Consider the following 14,751-nt stretch of genomic DNA (forward strand, 5'->3'; position numbering starts at 1 on the left):
CATGATTATCTAGGCATCTTTTATTTTTTTAATTTTTGAACAATCACATAAGGAAGCATTGAGGTTTAACATTAAATCATACAAATAAAATTTGTATAAACACAAATCTACATCTAGTCATAACACAGAGAGCAAAAGACCAAGTAAAAACAAAGGGAATTAATTGGCAGCTATATACAGATGGATAAAGTTGTGTCTTGTACACTAGAAAGTCTTACAAAACAATCACCTTAGATCCACAGAAGACCAATCTTCAGTGTCATCCTACAAGATGGGTTAACTTTAGCAATCTCCTCCTGTTTTCTCCAACATGCTCCTTTAGCATGGCTGGTAATTGTTTTGGTGATTCCCACGCCCTTGAGACCCATAAGTGCTCTGTTGGCCACTGCAGTCGGCATATCCTTGTCCATATCCATAGTTCCCATAGTTATACCCAGTATCACTACTGGGTATAATCACAGCTGCCATAGCCACTATAGTTTTGATCACCACCATAGGCACTATTGTAATTTCCATATCCTTGATCATAATAATTATTAAATCCTTGGTTCCAGTTTTGGCCCTGACCTTGCCCACCACCCCAGTACCACTTGGTCCACCGGCTGCAGCACTTCTTCCTCCTTTTTGTTATTGCTGTTGATGCTTATAAACCTCTCTGGGTTGTGCAATTTTGATTTCACACTTCCCAGAACCAATTTGATGATATTTGCTTTTTAACAATTTCTTTACTGGCTCTTCATCTGTATATGTGATAAAACAAAATCCTCTTCTTTAATTTGTTTTTGTATCCATGGAAAGTTCAATATTTTCAATTTCTCCGAAGGCTCCAAAATATTCTTTAATTTGTTCTTCGGAAGTATCTGGGCTCAACCCACCCACAAAAACCTTTTGGGGGGATTCTTTCCCTTTGAAAGCTTTGGTCCTTTTGGGGCTATCAATTTGCCATCCAGTTTGTGTTCTTTCAGTTCCAAAACCTCATCAACACTAGCAGCATCTTTGAAAAGCACCAATCCAAATCCTCTTGCTCTTCCAGTCACTGCATTTGTTTTAATTGTGCAGTCTACAAATTCCCCAAATTGAGACAAATATTCAGTCAGATCTTCCTTGCTTTTATCCCAGCTCAAGCCTCCAGTAAACATTTTACTGTCATTCTGCTGACTCTTACTGGTGTTGATCTTGGATTTCTCTGAGAATCCCTCTAGTTCTATGTTGCTGTATTTGTTCATGTCTTCTATGGTGGAGGAGTTGTCGCGGGGCTGGGGTGGGGGTGAGGCCCTGGCGCACAGCACTGATCCTGCAGCAGTGGCCCCAGAGTGTTATAAGGAGTTCTCTAGGTCTCTAGGCATCTTTTAAACAAAGAATTAGAATAATCTTGCAATTAACTTTTAGGGAACTGAAAAACAAGTAACTATTTTCCAAATTGTACTTTGAGATCCAAATTGCAGTGGTAGTAAAGATGATAAATTATTCATAAAACGAGAAAAGTATAGCCCAATTTCCCTCATGTGTGGAAAAGTTGGCTAAAATTTTGTCCTTTGAAGAGCCCCTTGCCTGGATTATTGGAGGGATTTTTAATCTGAAGGCATACAAAATTATTTTTAAAAAAGGAACTCAATCCACTGTAAACCTTGTATTGTGGTATATAGCTGTGAGGTTGCCACCTTGAACTTCATGTGAACAGAGATGTGGTTATTGGAGAAATTCAGCACCTTCAGCTCCAAGGAAAGTTCCACTAGTTACCTAGCCCAAGCAGTAACTGGATATAAATATGTTGCTTAAAAAGGAGACACCTGAAAAAGTCTGTATCGAAAGTTTCTAATATAAATCATCCTAAAAGAATTTTCTTTTGTGAGATGTTTTAAGAATATAGAGAAAACAACCCCCATTTGCTTAACAGAATTAGTTTATTTAAACCATTTTATTTAGAATCATAGACTGTTAGAAGTGGAGGGGACATTTGGGATATTCTAGTCTAGCTGTTTCATGTTGCAAATTTGGGATGAGAAGGGTTAAGTGATCTTCCCCAAGGTTACATTAATTGACAGAAAAGTTGGAACTGAAACCAAGTTTCCATAGTTTTCCATAGTTTTCCATAGTTTTAGTCTCTCCCCTTTTAAATGCCAGTTCTAAAAACTACTTGGTCTAAGAGCATATTGTACCTCTGAAAATTTTCCTGTAGCATTCAGTCAAATGAAAGCAGGGTTGTGAAAAGGTGACTGCCATAAAAAGGGAAGAAGTCAGGCGGTATACTCTTGTCTGTCCCAGAAGGAATTCGCAGAGCGGTATATTCCCATAAAGTTCATAAATTGAAAGAATCAGAATTCATAGAGGGCAGAGATCATGGCTTGTCTCTGGAAGTGGTATTCTGAGATATTTTAAAGACCTATTTGGATCATTTTTGGCTGAGAAAATTAATTCTTTTTCAACCAACTATCAGTGATGAGGACATAGGTTTGTTTTGTATGACAACAATAGAATATGTTTTGTTTTTTAGTCAATATTTGTCAAATTTAATATACTTAGGAATCACCAGAAAGGTATAAAACAGAGTTCAGGGGTCCCACACACAAAGACTGCTTCAGTAGGCTTGTTGGGGAGCCTAAATGTTTGCACTGTGAACAGGTAAGTGAGCTGATCCAATGTATTGGTCTTAAGTTCACCTTTTGAGAAAAATTGTTTCAAGGCATATAAACATCTTTAGGAGTATTTTTTTACCTTTGTTTTTAACTGTTGTTAATTACGTTTGCTTGCCTTTGAGAAACTTCACTATAGTCACACATCGTATGTATACCAAGTCTGACATTGATCAGTATATTTTATTCATTTTATTCTATCAGTCAAAACACATTGCAATATAAATGCATATATACTTAAAATGGCCATATTTATTATTTTCCTTGAAATATGCATCATAAACTGAATATAATCATGGATACATATGTACTATGTGAAGTCCCAATAAAAGAAATTTGATTATTAGGACATCAGCTAAATAAATTGATGTTGTGCAGATTTGGCTTTCAGTCAGAGATTCAAAAACAGATATTCATTCCAAAATGACTCCAAAAATACCTTGCTAATTAGTTGTGTTATGTTAGAGGTACATCAAATTATGTACATCAAATTATGTATCCTAAAATGCATTTTTTTTTTCAGAACAGTGTCTCTCTCTAGGAGATTTAACATAAGAATCTCCTGCGAATCTGCATTCATAAAACGCAGATTCTGATTCTGTAGGTTTGGAGCAGGGCATAAGAATCTGCATTTCCACCATGTTCCCAAGTGATTTCACATTTTGAACAACAATGCTTTGGAGGATATTTCTTTCACAAAGATGTGACAAACTTGTATTGTGAATTTATTTATCATGTTATTCTGACAATAGTGCTCTAGCGAAGTCTTGTTCAATCTATCTATAGGAGCTCATTCAAGGTATATGTTGGATATTTCTTTTGTTGCTGAAAAGTAAAAAAAAAAATTTTTTTCACTGTCTTAGGTAATATTTTTTCTGTACCCGTACATGGAATGTCCTGTCCATTTGTGTTTTCTGCAAGGTAATTGATCTAAAATAAGAATCACTCAACTCTTCAGCTTGCACCGGGCAAAAGTGAACTTGCCAGGCTTTGCTATCTTAATCCAATAAATTCTTGCTGAGCAATAAGGCAAGATCAACATCTTTCTGTTAAACTAAAGGACTCATTAGATGAAGAAATAATATTCACACTTCCAGAACCTTCTGGTTGAAAGGTCAGAAACAGAGGTTTCGTATTTTGTATACTATAGTAGAATAGTTGAAACATGTTCAGAAAGATATTTTGATTTATCCAATTGAAAGGGCAAAAAAAACACTGTAGAGAACTATCCTTTCAGGAAGTCTTGAAATAGCTATTACAGACCATTCCATTTTTAAGAAAGTCTTCGTACAGATTAGGTCTTGGGAAATACATAGGTACCACCGTGCTGAAGTCAGAATATTATGCCATTTTCCTAATTTAATATTCCATTTTTCTAATTTAACATTCTGCCTCTAGCTTGCTTTTTCTAACTTTTGCTATATTTCCTGTGACCTAAAGAGCAAAATGAGGCTTATTTTCTATTCAGTTACTTCCCATCCCCATGTGAGATATCTCAGAAAAGATAATCTAAATTGACATCCATCCTCAAGGAGAAAAATATGACATTAAAGTCTCCATCCTACCTTTTGTGGATTCCTAGAACCCAGAGCTTGGCTCCACAGTTTAAAAAAGTAAATTAAAAATTAGCTGCCAGTGTATTTCAATTAGAATTCTGCATCCTTTTTGTCCATTCTAAAAACTCTAGTCAGAGTTATTATGATTTTTGCACTGTCAGTGGTTTCCAGCTTGCTTCCCATTAAAGACTATCATGAGAAATATATTGATTCTTTCCTAATTGAAGCTCATAAGCATTTAAATGCTCTGTTGTGCATAATAATATACTCTGAAAGAAGGAAAAAAGTTCCTGACCTATAAACAATATAAACATATGGAATCATAGTGATAGAGGCATTAGAGTTAATATTGATATAACAACACGTTCATAGTATGAATTAGGAAACAAATTAATCTATCTCTCTAGCTTCATTTTTCTTTTCAGGAAAATGAGGCCATTTATACCTGCCTCATCTCTCCTCAGATACTATGAAGATGAAATTAAACAATGTGTATAAAGTGGTATGATAAACTAAAAACTTAAACAAGTATTTTTTTTTTTAATTTGTCCCATAGCATTACATAGTATAAGGTTGAACAAACAGGTCTGGAAAGTACCTCTTGTGTTTCCTAATTCTCTCTCTTTAATCTATCAAGGTATCTCAATCGACTCCCACACGTGGAACCAAAAAGCAAATCTATAACTGGTTCTACAGAAACACAGAGCAAGTGAGTAATAAGGAAATGTAGAAGATAAAGTTGTTAATAGTCAGGAAATTAAAAAGAAAAATGTTTCAAACTGTTGAAAAAAGTATTTCACAGATCATCAACCCATCATTCCTATAAATTTATCAAAACTCTTTTGTAGAGAACTGCGCCTAGGGCGGGGGCAGGGGATGGCCAAGAACAAATGCCCTCTACTGTATGGTTTCCTAATGGGTACAATATGCGTGAAAGTTGCCAGGCTTTGTGTAAGATATAATAGATATTGGGGCCCCTGGGTGGCTCAGGAGGTTAAGTGCCTGCCTTCAGCTCAGGTCATGATCCCAGGGTCGTGGGATTGGGCCCCGCATTGGGCTCCCTGCTCAGCGGGGAGTCTGCTTCTCCCCCTCCTTTTGTTGCTTCCCTGTCAAATAAATAAATAAATAAATCTTTAGAATATATATATAATAGATGTCATTTATGCTGAGAAATTATCCTCAACTTTGTGAAATTTTCAGATTTCATTTCAAGTAATTGACTTATATTAAATAATAACATTTTTCATGTCTTGAAATTTATTATTTCTAATTCTCAGAATACGGTATTTTTAGTGCTACAGTTTGTCAGTAAGTTTTAGGGAAAGCAACATTTTTTTAATTAGCATTTTTATTTACATGGAGTTATATTCATACAAAAGTTTATAACTTTTCTCTCTTTAACACTTTGAAATTATTTTTCTACAATGCTCTGGTTCATATATAAGACAAAACTGCAGAATTTTATGAGTGTAGTTCTGGAGAGATCATTAAGTTTACTGCAACTGAAATTTTCAGTGTTCCATAAAATATGCTAAAATTTATTTAGAAACACAGCAAACCCTTTTTGCTTAAGTTGTAGTCTGTTAATCTTCATTAGAAATATTTAAGCTGATTTTTAAAAGTAGATTCCTGTTTCCACCTTATTCTCCACCTAGTCTCACTGTATCAGATCCCTTTGAATAGCACTCTGGAATCTCTTTTTACAAGCATTAAACACGAAAGCTTGAGAAAGGTCTGATGATCCTGGAGTCCCTGGATCGAGTCCCGCATCGGGCTCCCTGCTCAGCGAGGAGCCTGCTTCTCCCTCTGCCTCTCTCTCTCTCTCTCTCTCTCTCTCTGTCTCTCATGAATAAATAAATAAAATAAAATCTTTAAAAAAAAAAAAAAAGAACAGGCCCATAACCTCCAGTGTTAGAGTTTTGGAGGTCAGATTACACACCTACTTGGCAATGACACATTTGCTGGGACTGCTAGAGTGTGATTCAGAGTTTCAGGCATATTAGGAATGTGCCCCTAGGCCTCCTTTATAGATGTCAAATTGAGTAAGTTGACTCTTTTAAGTGTCCTCTGATGTACTGATGTTTGAGGCATATGTTTGAGCTTGAATCAGCAAGGCCTGCCATGGCTTGTACTTATCCACGGTAACACTAAAGACAATAACTTAGATCAGTTATGATGACCAATAAAAGAGTGAAATGGGCAGCAGCTTAATCTCTTTTATTTTTGTATGATTGGTGGGCAAGAGAGGTGAGTGTGAAAGACTGTCAGTGCCCCTAACCCCTCCTCTTTCTCTCAGACCACTGGAGACACACATCTGGCCTACATTAGTGAGAGAAGAACTTTGAATTGAATATGAATCCTAGGCTTTACATTAAATCACCTGAAATTTCAAAAGCCACAACAAGAGAATTTAACAACCAGAGCCAACTGAAAATGTTAAGATTTCTACTGAGATATCATTAAGGGAACCCACTACTCAGGTGAAAGAGGGGGGTGAGGGATAACTTGAAAAGGCATAGAGGTGACAAGAAAGAAAGGGAGAGAGAGGGAGAGATGGATAGAAGCGAGGGAGGGAGGAAGGGAAGGGAAAGGGAAAAGAAAGGGAAAGAAAGAGAACGGAAAGGGAGGAAGGGAGGAAGGAAGGAATTATTTAATGTTTATGGTTCAAAGAATTGAGTAAAATTAAACTATTCACACTATCCTGATTTTTACTAACTATCCCTTATTCAACATTTTGCTTCTTTAAGAGAGGAAGTACTAGACTACAGTCCTCGGTGGAAACAACATATTGGAGAAGCTAAACAATTTGGATATGTAACATATCATCTCCAAACATTATTTCCCTCATTCTTTTCTTTTTATGTCCTTTTCCTTTCACTCTTTTTTTTTTTTTTTTTTTTTGGTTATATATACCATGAGGGATGCAGCAAGAAGTTTGACAATGCCCTTGCCCTCAAGAGGCTTACAGTATTGCTAACATTCAGGAGAAATTACAAATACAAAGGTATAACAATTATCAATGTATTGCCTCTCAGCTGCAAATCCAGGCTTCTTTGCCCTGCTTTGTTCTTTTTGCCAGGTGGTACAGTGTTAGGATTTGTCAGTAGAAGGTGCTAGATGTACATGGAAGGGCACAGGTGAACCTCTTCAAATTTTTGAATTTTTATTTCTTGCTCTGCAACACACAGTGGCTGGTGGCCTGTGCAAACTCCAAAGGTCCTCAATCCTCAGTGAGTTTCAGAGCACCCCATAAGTAGCTTCCCAGTGACAGTGTCATTCCCACAGGCAGCTTCCCAGCAAATTCCACCAGTAACCCCGAGGGCATCTTCTCAGAGTATTTGGGCAATTCCTTGTGAACCTCATCAGTGCCCCAGCAAGTAGCTTCTTAGTGAGTTCCAGCAGGCAGAACTCAGTGAAGTTCTCCACCATCCAGTGGGCCTCACCAATACCCTCTCTACTAAGGTTTGAATCTCCGCCTTAGTGGGAGCTGAGGAAGCTCTTCCAAATTTCTTCCTGCCTTAGATGCTCTGCCTTAGCCCTAGAGGTTGTGGCTTCCTTCTATATCTGCTATCCCCATATTCTTTTGAACTATCCTTTATCCTTTAGTAGTTAATCTTTGGTTATTAGTTAATAATTCTTTACATCCCCCTACCGTTTATTTCCCTCATTCATAATATGGTAATAATTCTGCTTATCTCACAAGATATATAATAATGCTTAGTATGGAATATTTTGTGAGTCGAGGACCAACTAAGACATTTCTGACTGATTTTCCTAAGTGTCTTAGTCTATTTGGGCTGATATAACAAAATACTCCAAACTGGGTAGCTTATGAAACAGCAGAAATTTATGGCTCACACTTCTGGAGTCCAGAAGTCCAAGATCAGGGTGCTAGCATGGTGGGTGAGGGCCCTCTTCCCAGTTGCAGACCTTTTATTGTACCCTCACATGGTGAAGTGGGCTAAGAAGCTTAGTGGAATCTCTTTTATAAGGCACTATCTCAAACACTCGAGATCTCACCCTCATAACTTAAGCCCTTCCCAAAGACTCCACCTACTAATGCTAGCACCTTTGGGATTTAGGATCTCAACATGACCTTGAGGAATACAAATACACAGAAATAGAAATAGAAAACAGCTACTGTACACCTGAAGCTAATATAATATGTCAATTATACCTCAATATTTTTTTAAAAATGAAAGGCAATAAAAAAGGTCCATAAATTCAGGGCCTGGCATATTTTGAAAGAGATTACTTTTATCCCCAAAAAGTAAAAAAAAAAAAAAAAAATGGAATTTGAAAAGGCCTAGAATGTACAGGGCTAATCAAATTACAGCTAAATAAAATTACTCAGAACAAGTCCACAAATTAAGGTGGTGGCCTCCCCAGCCGCTGTTCCAGATCACCTCAAAATAGTCACCCTTAAATTTAGAGAGTGACCTATGTACTCAAAAGCTTAAAAATAAGCCAGCTAAACTATATCAATTGTTTAATTAGATGATTCGTTATCATCCTGCCTACTTCAGAAGTAAATTCCCATCTATGCGCACATACAACTAGTTTTCCTCTCCATTTTCTGGTCTGATTCCTATTGATAGTAATTTATTCCTTCAGCTGACATTTTATAAATTACAAAATTAGCTCGTGATGGGTCATGGCAACTATCAAGACCTCAGGTGGGCGGATAATAAACCCCAAAGGATCACACGTTGTAGGAGGAATCAGGTTTAACTTTGATTCCCACTTTACTCTTTCCTGTTGCCATTTGGAACACATACACACACACACACACACACACACACACACACACGAGCTTATTTGGACTCTATAACCTATGATTAGATATTATACACCATAGCAGATCTAGATTACAAAAGGTCTGTATTGCTACATTATATTACCTAGCCTTTTTAAGGCATTTTCAGTAAACCATCATAATGCCAAGAAGTTCTGACTATTTCTCCCAAGATCACAATTCTATAAAAATTAAAAATATTTTCTAACCAGGCATGTTAATCATCTTCTAAATCACTTCTTACACTGTAAAAAGTGATTATGAATGTTGCTTCTCAGGGGCCACCAGCTACAAATCACCTAAATCCAATTTCATATAATTTATTTTATATAGTTATAAATTAACTGTACTTATTAATTGCCTTAATTTTGAATTTTTGTGGTTATTATATCCATCAATAATCGGTAAGAATCAATGAGCCTTTATAGCATACCACACATCATATTATATACCACATGCTATACAAAATGAAGAAAATTATCCACTTCCTATAAATATTTCATAATCTACAGAGGTTTCGTCTCTGATTCTCCAGTTGGTTAGAGTAAACCAAATGCTTTTATATTCCATATTACATAATAACCATAATTTCTTAACCTGTATAGCAAATTTTATGTTGATTACTTTGTATCTGATTAGAATACTTTGACAACCAGAATAAAAAATCCCAATAATTCATATGCCTTAACATGAGTAGTCTGTTGGCACTTTTAAAATTCTAAATAAATAATAAAAAAGAAATTAAAAATTAAAATTACATCAAAAACATAATGGATTAGATGCCTTCATTATTTCTCAGAGAATTCATAGAAGGAAATTATATGAAAAAAAATTTCTGAAAATACTTCTGGTGATTAATTTCAATCTATAAATTCCTGTTTTTTCTTCCATATTATTTCTAGGGCTGTCAGATACTCAATATGGCTCATTTTTCTGAGCTAAGTAAAGATCCATTATAACCACCTTTTATTTTTTTTTATTATTATTTCAAAATTCTCATTCGTGCTCAACTTTTCTGTCATTTCAAGGATTAGGTGACTATTAAAATTTTTAAAACATTACTCTAAGTTATAATATAAAAACTTTTGAGAGCTTCAGTGTGTGTTAAATATTAAAAAATTCCATGCCAATGAGAATTATGATGATAAAATGCTTGGCTTCCATCTCATTCTCATGTCCTAATGGATATGAGAATTTAATGGAGATGGTGGAGCTTATGCAGTTTCAACTGGCACTAGGGGAAAAAATTGTAAAAAGTTACAGTTGATTGAAATTGCTTGGCAGAAACATTCACTTAATATGGTCCAAAAGTATAATGTTTGCTATTATACTGGCTACATTTTGGAAACAAATGTATTTAACTGACACTTAAATGGAATATTTCAGATATTACAGCAGATGAACCCTTTATGAATGATAATCTGTTTAGAATCAAGTGCTGACAAATATCTTGCCCAGAAGAGCCTTTCTCTTCATTTCTGTGTGCTATGCCAACTTTAAAACACATTGTTACTGGCATGCCTGAGAAAGCAATTGAAAAGAATGGAAGCACTTATAAAAATCACCTGGCAGGAAACATTTTATTGCATTTTTACAATCCGGTACTTAAAATACACATTATGAATAAGGAAATAAAGACAACGTTAATTGATTTTGCTATTTCTCTATGTACTAGGGCCTGGGATGGAGCAACTATATTTAGCAATTTTTTAAATAAGCAAATTGAGAATGTTTTCAAAAGTACAAATTCTTTTTTTTTTTACGATTTTATTTATTTATTTGAGAGAGAGCATGATTGGGGTGAGGGGCAGAGGGAGAAGCAGACTCTCTGCTGAGCAGGGGGCCCAATTTGGGGCTTGATCCCAGGACTCCAGAATTATGACCTGAGCTGAAGGCAGATGCTTAATAGCCTCAGCCACCCAGGCATCCCAAAAAGTATAAATTCTTATTTAAAATAATGAATATCATGATTTGGAAAGGGTGTATTAACCTTTTATATACATGTAATGTTTGCATAGTATGTATTTTAGGGTGCCACTTGCCCGCCCACACCTCCATCATGGAGAGGCAAAATATTTTTCTGCCAGTATACTTAATGTGACCTACACTGGCTTGTTAGAAAGCCTAGTATATAAATATCATACAGTTTTAACACATTATTAGCTTCAGATAAATCCTTGAAGTTAACTTTGTGGTCTGGATAATAAAGTTCTCTGTGGATGGTACTTTTAAAATGTAGATATTAGAATCTATTCTTTTCTTTCTTTCTTTCTTTCTTTCTTTCTTTCTTTCTTTCTTTCTTTCTTTCTTTCTTTCTTTCTTTCTTCTATTTTTGGTACAGAGATCTGTAAGTGATAGTAAGCTGCTCTTGACTGAAGATGTACCCTGCCTCACATATTGAACTACACATGTCATTTATGTATTGCTTCATTAATATTTACAAAACTCTTGGGAAGTAGGATATATTCTCAAATTATATCTGAGGAAACTGAGGCTTAGAGTTTAGTAATTTTTCTTTTTTTTTTTTTTAGAAGATCTTATACTAGGATGACAAAACTTTTAACTCCAAAACTGTCTATAAGAAGATTATAACAGCTTACTGCTGTAGTCAAAAGTTGTTATAGAAACTTTGATATTTTAAAGAAATTTTGATATTTTTATATTTAGAAAAGGAAAAACAAGCATTGAAAGCAAGATTATCAATAAATAGCAAACAAAGCATTTCTGCCTGAAGAGGTAATTACACAGAAAAGTTTGAGATTAGCAGGCCCAAATTAAAAATCAAATGGTGCTGTGGGATTTCATATGTATATTACTTTCTCTTTCTGAATGTCAGGCTCTTCCTCTCCAAGTTGAAGAAAATAATAGTTGGCATATTGATCATTCTGTGATTTAAATGATAGAGGATTTTTAAAGCATAATACCCACAGAAACATACACTACGATACTATAATCTTCTCACATTTTCATTCTTTCTCCTCTTTTTTCTTCTTAGGATGAAGGTGGTTATAAATAATATAGTTAACACAGGTATGAGAAAGACTGTTTTATCCAAGTTAAAAACTGTACTTGCGTGACTAAGGTAGGGCCATCATAAATTGTCAGAACTAAATAATTAACTATGCAAATGCCCAGTAATAGAATGAGGAATTTTAACAAACATCTCTCAAGGGGCGCCTGGGTGGCTTAGTCGTTAAGCATCCGCCTTCGGCTCAGGTCATGATACCAGGGTCCTGGGATCGAGCCCCGCATCGGGCTCCCTGCTCATCAGGAAGCCTGCTTCTCCTTCTCCCACTCCCCCTGCTTGTGTTCCCTCTCTCACTGTGTCTCTCTCTGTCAAATAAATAAATAAATATTTAAAAAAAACCCCACAAACATCTCTCAAGAAATGTGAAAACAAAACAAAACAAAAACAAATAATCAGAATATATTGTTAGGAGACCATTCTCCATGATCTCTTGCATTTCTGAATATTTTGTGAGGAAAGTCACCGGCTAATTTCTGCACTAGTTTTTCAAGGATATTTGTATAGCAAATAGCTTTGAAAGATATAGTGTATCCTAGGAAAAAAGAGAGGTGTATATATAGCCTTGAAAGATACAAATAGCGGTTCCTTCTGGAACCATAGACATGTAATGCTTGTCAAGGAACAATGGCAACAAGTGTGTTGTCTTATGGTTCAATTCATCATTCCAATCTTAGATCGATTTGGAGGCAGCAATGCAAATTCTCATCCTAGTTGGAGTAAGGGAGCTTTCACCCTCTGGTAGAGTTTTCCTTGAGACAGATAAATTCACACAGGAAAACATAGAAGAAGGATTGACTAGAATTTAGGCTAGTAAACCCACTGGAGAGCATGAAAGAAGTGCAAAGAAATCTAAATAAATTCTATTGCCCCTTATGTTGAAAGTGGATAAAACTTAAGAGATACAGTCTTGAGAATGGAGCAGCAGATGCCCCATATTAAAAAGACTCCTTAAAAATTGTTGCCATTCTCTGAGTCAAGCAGAAGTCAGCCAAATGAAACAAATCCTGCAGCTCCAGTCTGAAAGCGTGTGGCTATGGCTTCTTAGTAAAGGAGTTCCCAAAGCCAAATAAATGGTGTTAGTAATGACAACCATGCCACATGATATAGAGCTTTGGGTAGACAAAAACACTACAAGCTCATTTAGTTGAGCTACAAGCGGTTGCCATAATACTGGAAACCAGAAGTCAATGCATCTTGTTTAGTGGAATGGAGTCAATCTCTCCTATGTCCTCTAATCTCCCCCTCCTTCCTAGGGAATTTAACTGCTTTAAGAAGGTAGAGAAAGGAAGCAAGCATGAATGCATGCAGGAGAGGTGGTGCTGAGGTTTCACTGTCTGCAAAGGGAACCAAAGTTATATGAACTCACCCATCTGAGTAAGCTGGGAAACTTCAGAAAGGGAAGGGACTCAAGTTTTTATGAATCTGTTGGATGCAGGTATCCGAATCACCAACCTATTCAGTCTTGAGGAAGGGTGAGCCCAGATTAATGGATGAAGTGGCAAAGGTAGCTAGCATGACCTTGTGGGTGGTACCCTTTGGGACAACTCAATTTAGAGTTTTAACCATTTCTACTGCTGAATGTGTCAAGGTACTGATGTTTTTCTTGCCTTCTCTCTTAAAGTATTAAATGATAGAAAGGATTCTTTTGATCAGGAAGAACTCATGCAGGAAAGTGCTAATGGGACACACAAATAACTTCACTATTTCCCATCTCACTCTCAGGAAGTCCAACAAAGACAGTATAGAATCCCGGCGGGGAGAAAGGAAAATCACAGCTTTGAGTTAGCACTTAAATTTTACAGATGTAGTAAAATAATATGGTATCTCAATATAAAAGCCCTATATCACTGGCAAAATGCCAGATGGAGGTAGAGGTTTATGGGGGATTATCAGCAATGAATTTCAATTTTGATCCGTTAGTCCCTGTTTTTTGTGGTATTAGTGCTATTCCTGAATACACTGCACACTTGTGATGACACTTGATAGGCTATCTTGGACATTCTCAACTCCTTCCTTTCTAACCTACTAGCACCTAAAGACTATGATTAATTTACATTTATATGGCAAGTTCTCCAGTATACATTTGCAGTACTTTCCCAAGAATATTTAAGCCCCTGCCATTTGTATCCAGTACCTAGGTCAGGATTTAGTGTAAGCACCTCTATCCTCAGATGTTCTAAGCTTTCACTAAATAAATGGTGCCTTACCACTTGGTAAGGCAGAAAAGTTCATATCAAACACCCTGACTGCACTATTTCACCTCCCTCAACAGAGATAGCTGAAAATACCTTACAAAATTCAGGAGGTTGTTCACCAAGTAAAGTTTATTGGGATTATATGGGCATATCACAATGTTAATGCTTTTGATAATCAGGAAAAAAAAATGTTGTCTCTTCAGACCCCATCACTTAAAAAGGACCTTACTGAATACCTGAGACAGTATGTGTTTACATAGGTATTCTACTTGGTCCTTTTTATCAGTGAAATCCCAAATCAGCATCTATTGAATGGAGCCCAAATCAAGGCTATGCTGTAATCAGTTCAGCAAGATGTGACACATTCTATTTTGAGAGACCCATAAACCCAATATAATCCCATACATGTAAAATGCAGAAACAATAAAAATTTAGTTATAGTTTTATATTTGTATACATAAATGATAAAATTATAAGGAAAAGTAAGGGAATAATTTATGAAAGTGACTTTTGCCATAGTAAATATATTTTTTATATTTTAACT

At 35.9% G+C, this 14,751-nt stretch overlaps 1 pseudogene; it reads right to left on the reverse strand.

Moving 5' to 3' along the window:
- Window positions 1–229: 229 nt before the first annotated feature.
- Window positions 230–1,244, reverse strand: LOC118553939 (heterogeneous nuclear ribonucleoprotein D-like pseudogene; annotated as a pseudogene).
- Window positions 1,245–14,751: the final 13,507 nt, after the last annotated feature.

This window comes from Halichoerus grypus, chromosome 8, assembly GCF_964656455.1.
Source record: "Halichoerus grypus chromosome 8, mHalGry1.hap1.1, whole genome shotgun sequence".
NCBI classification, from domain to species: domain Eukaryota; kingdom Metazoa; phylum Chordata; class Mammalia; order Carnivora; family Phocidae; genus Halichoerus; species Halichoerus grypus.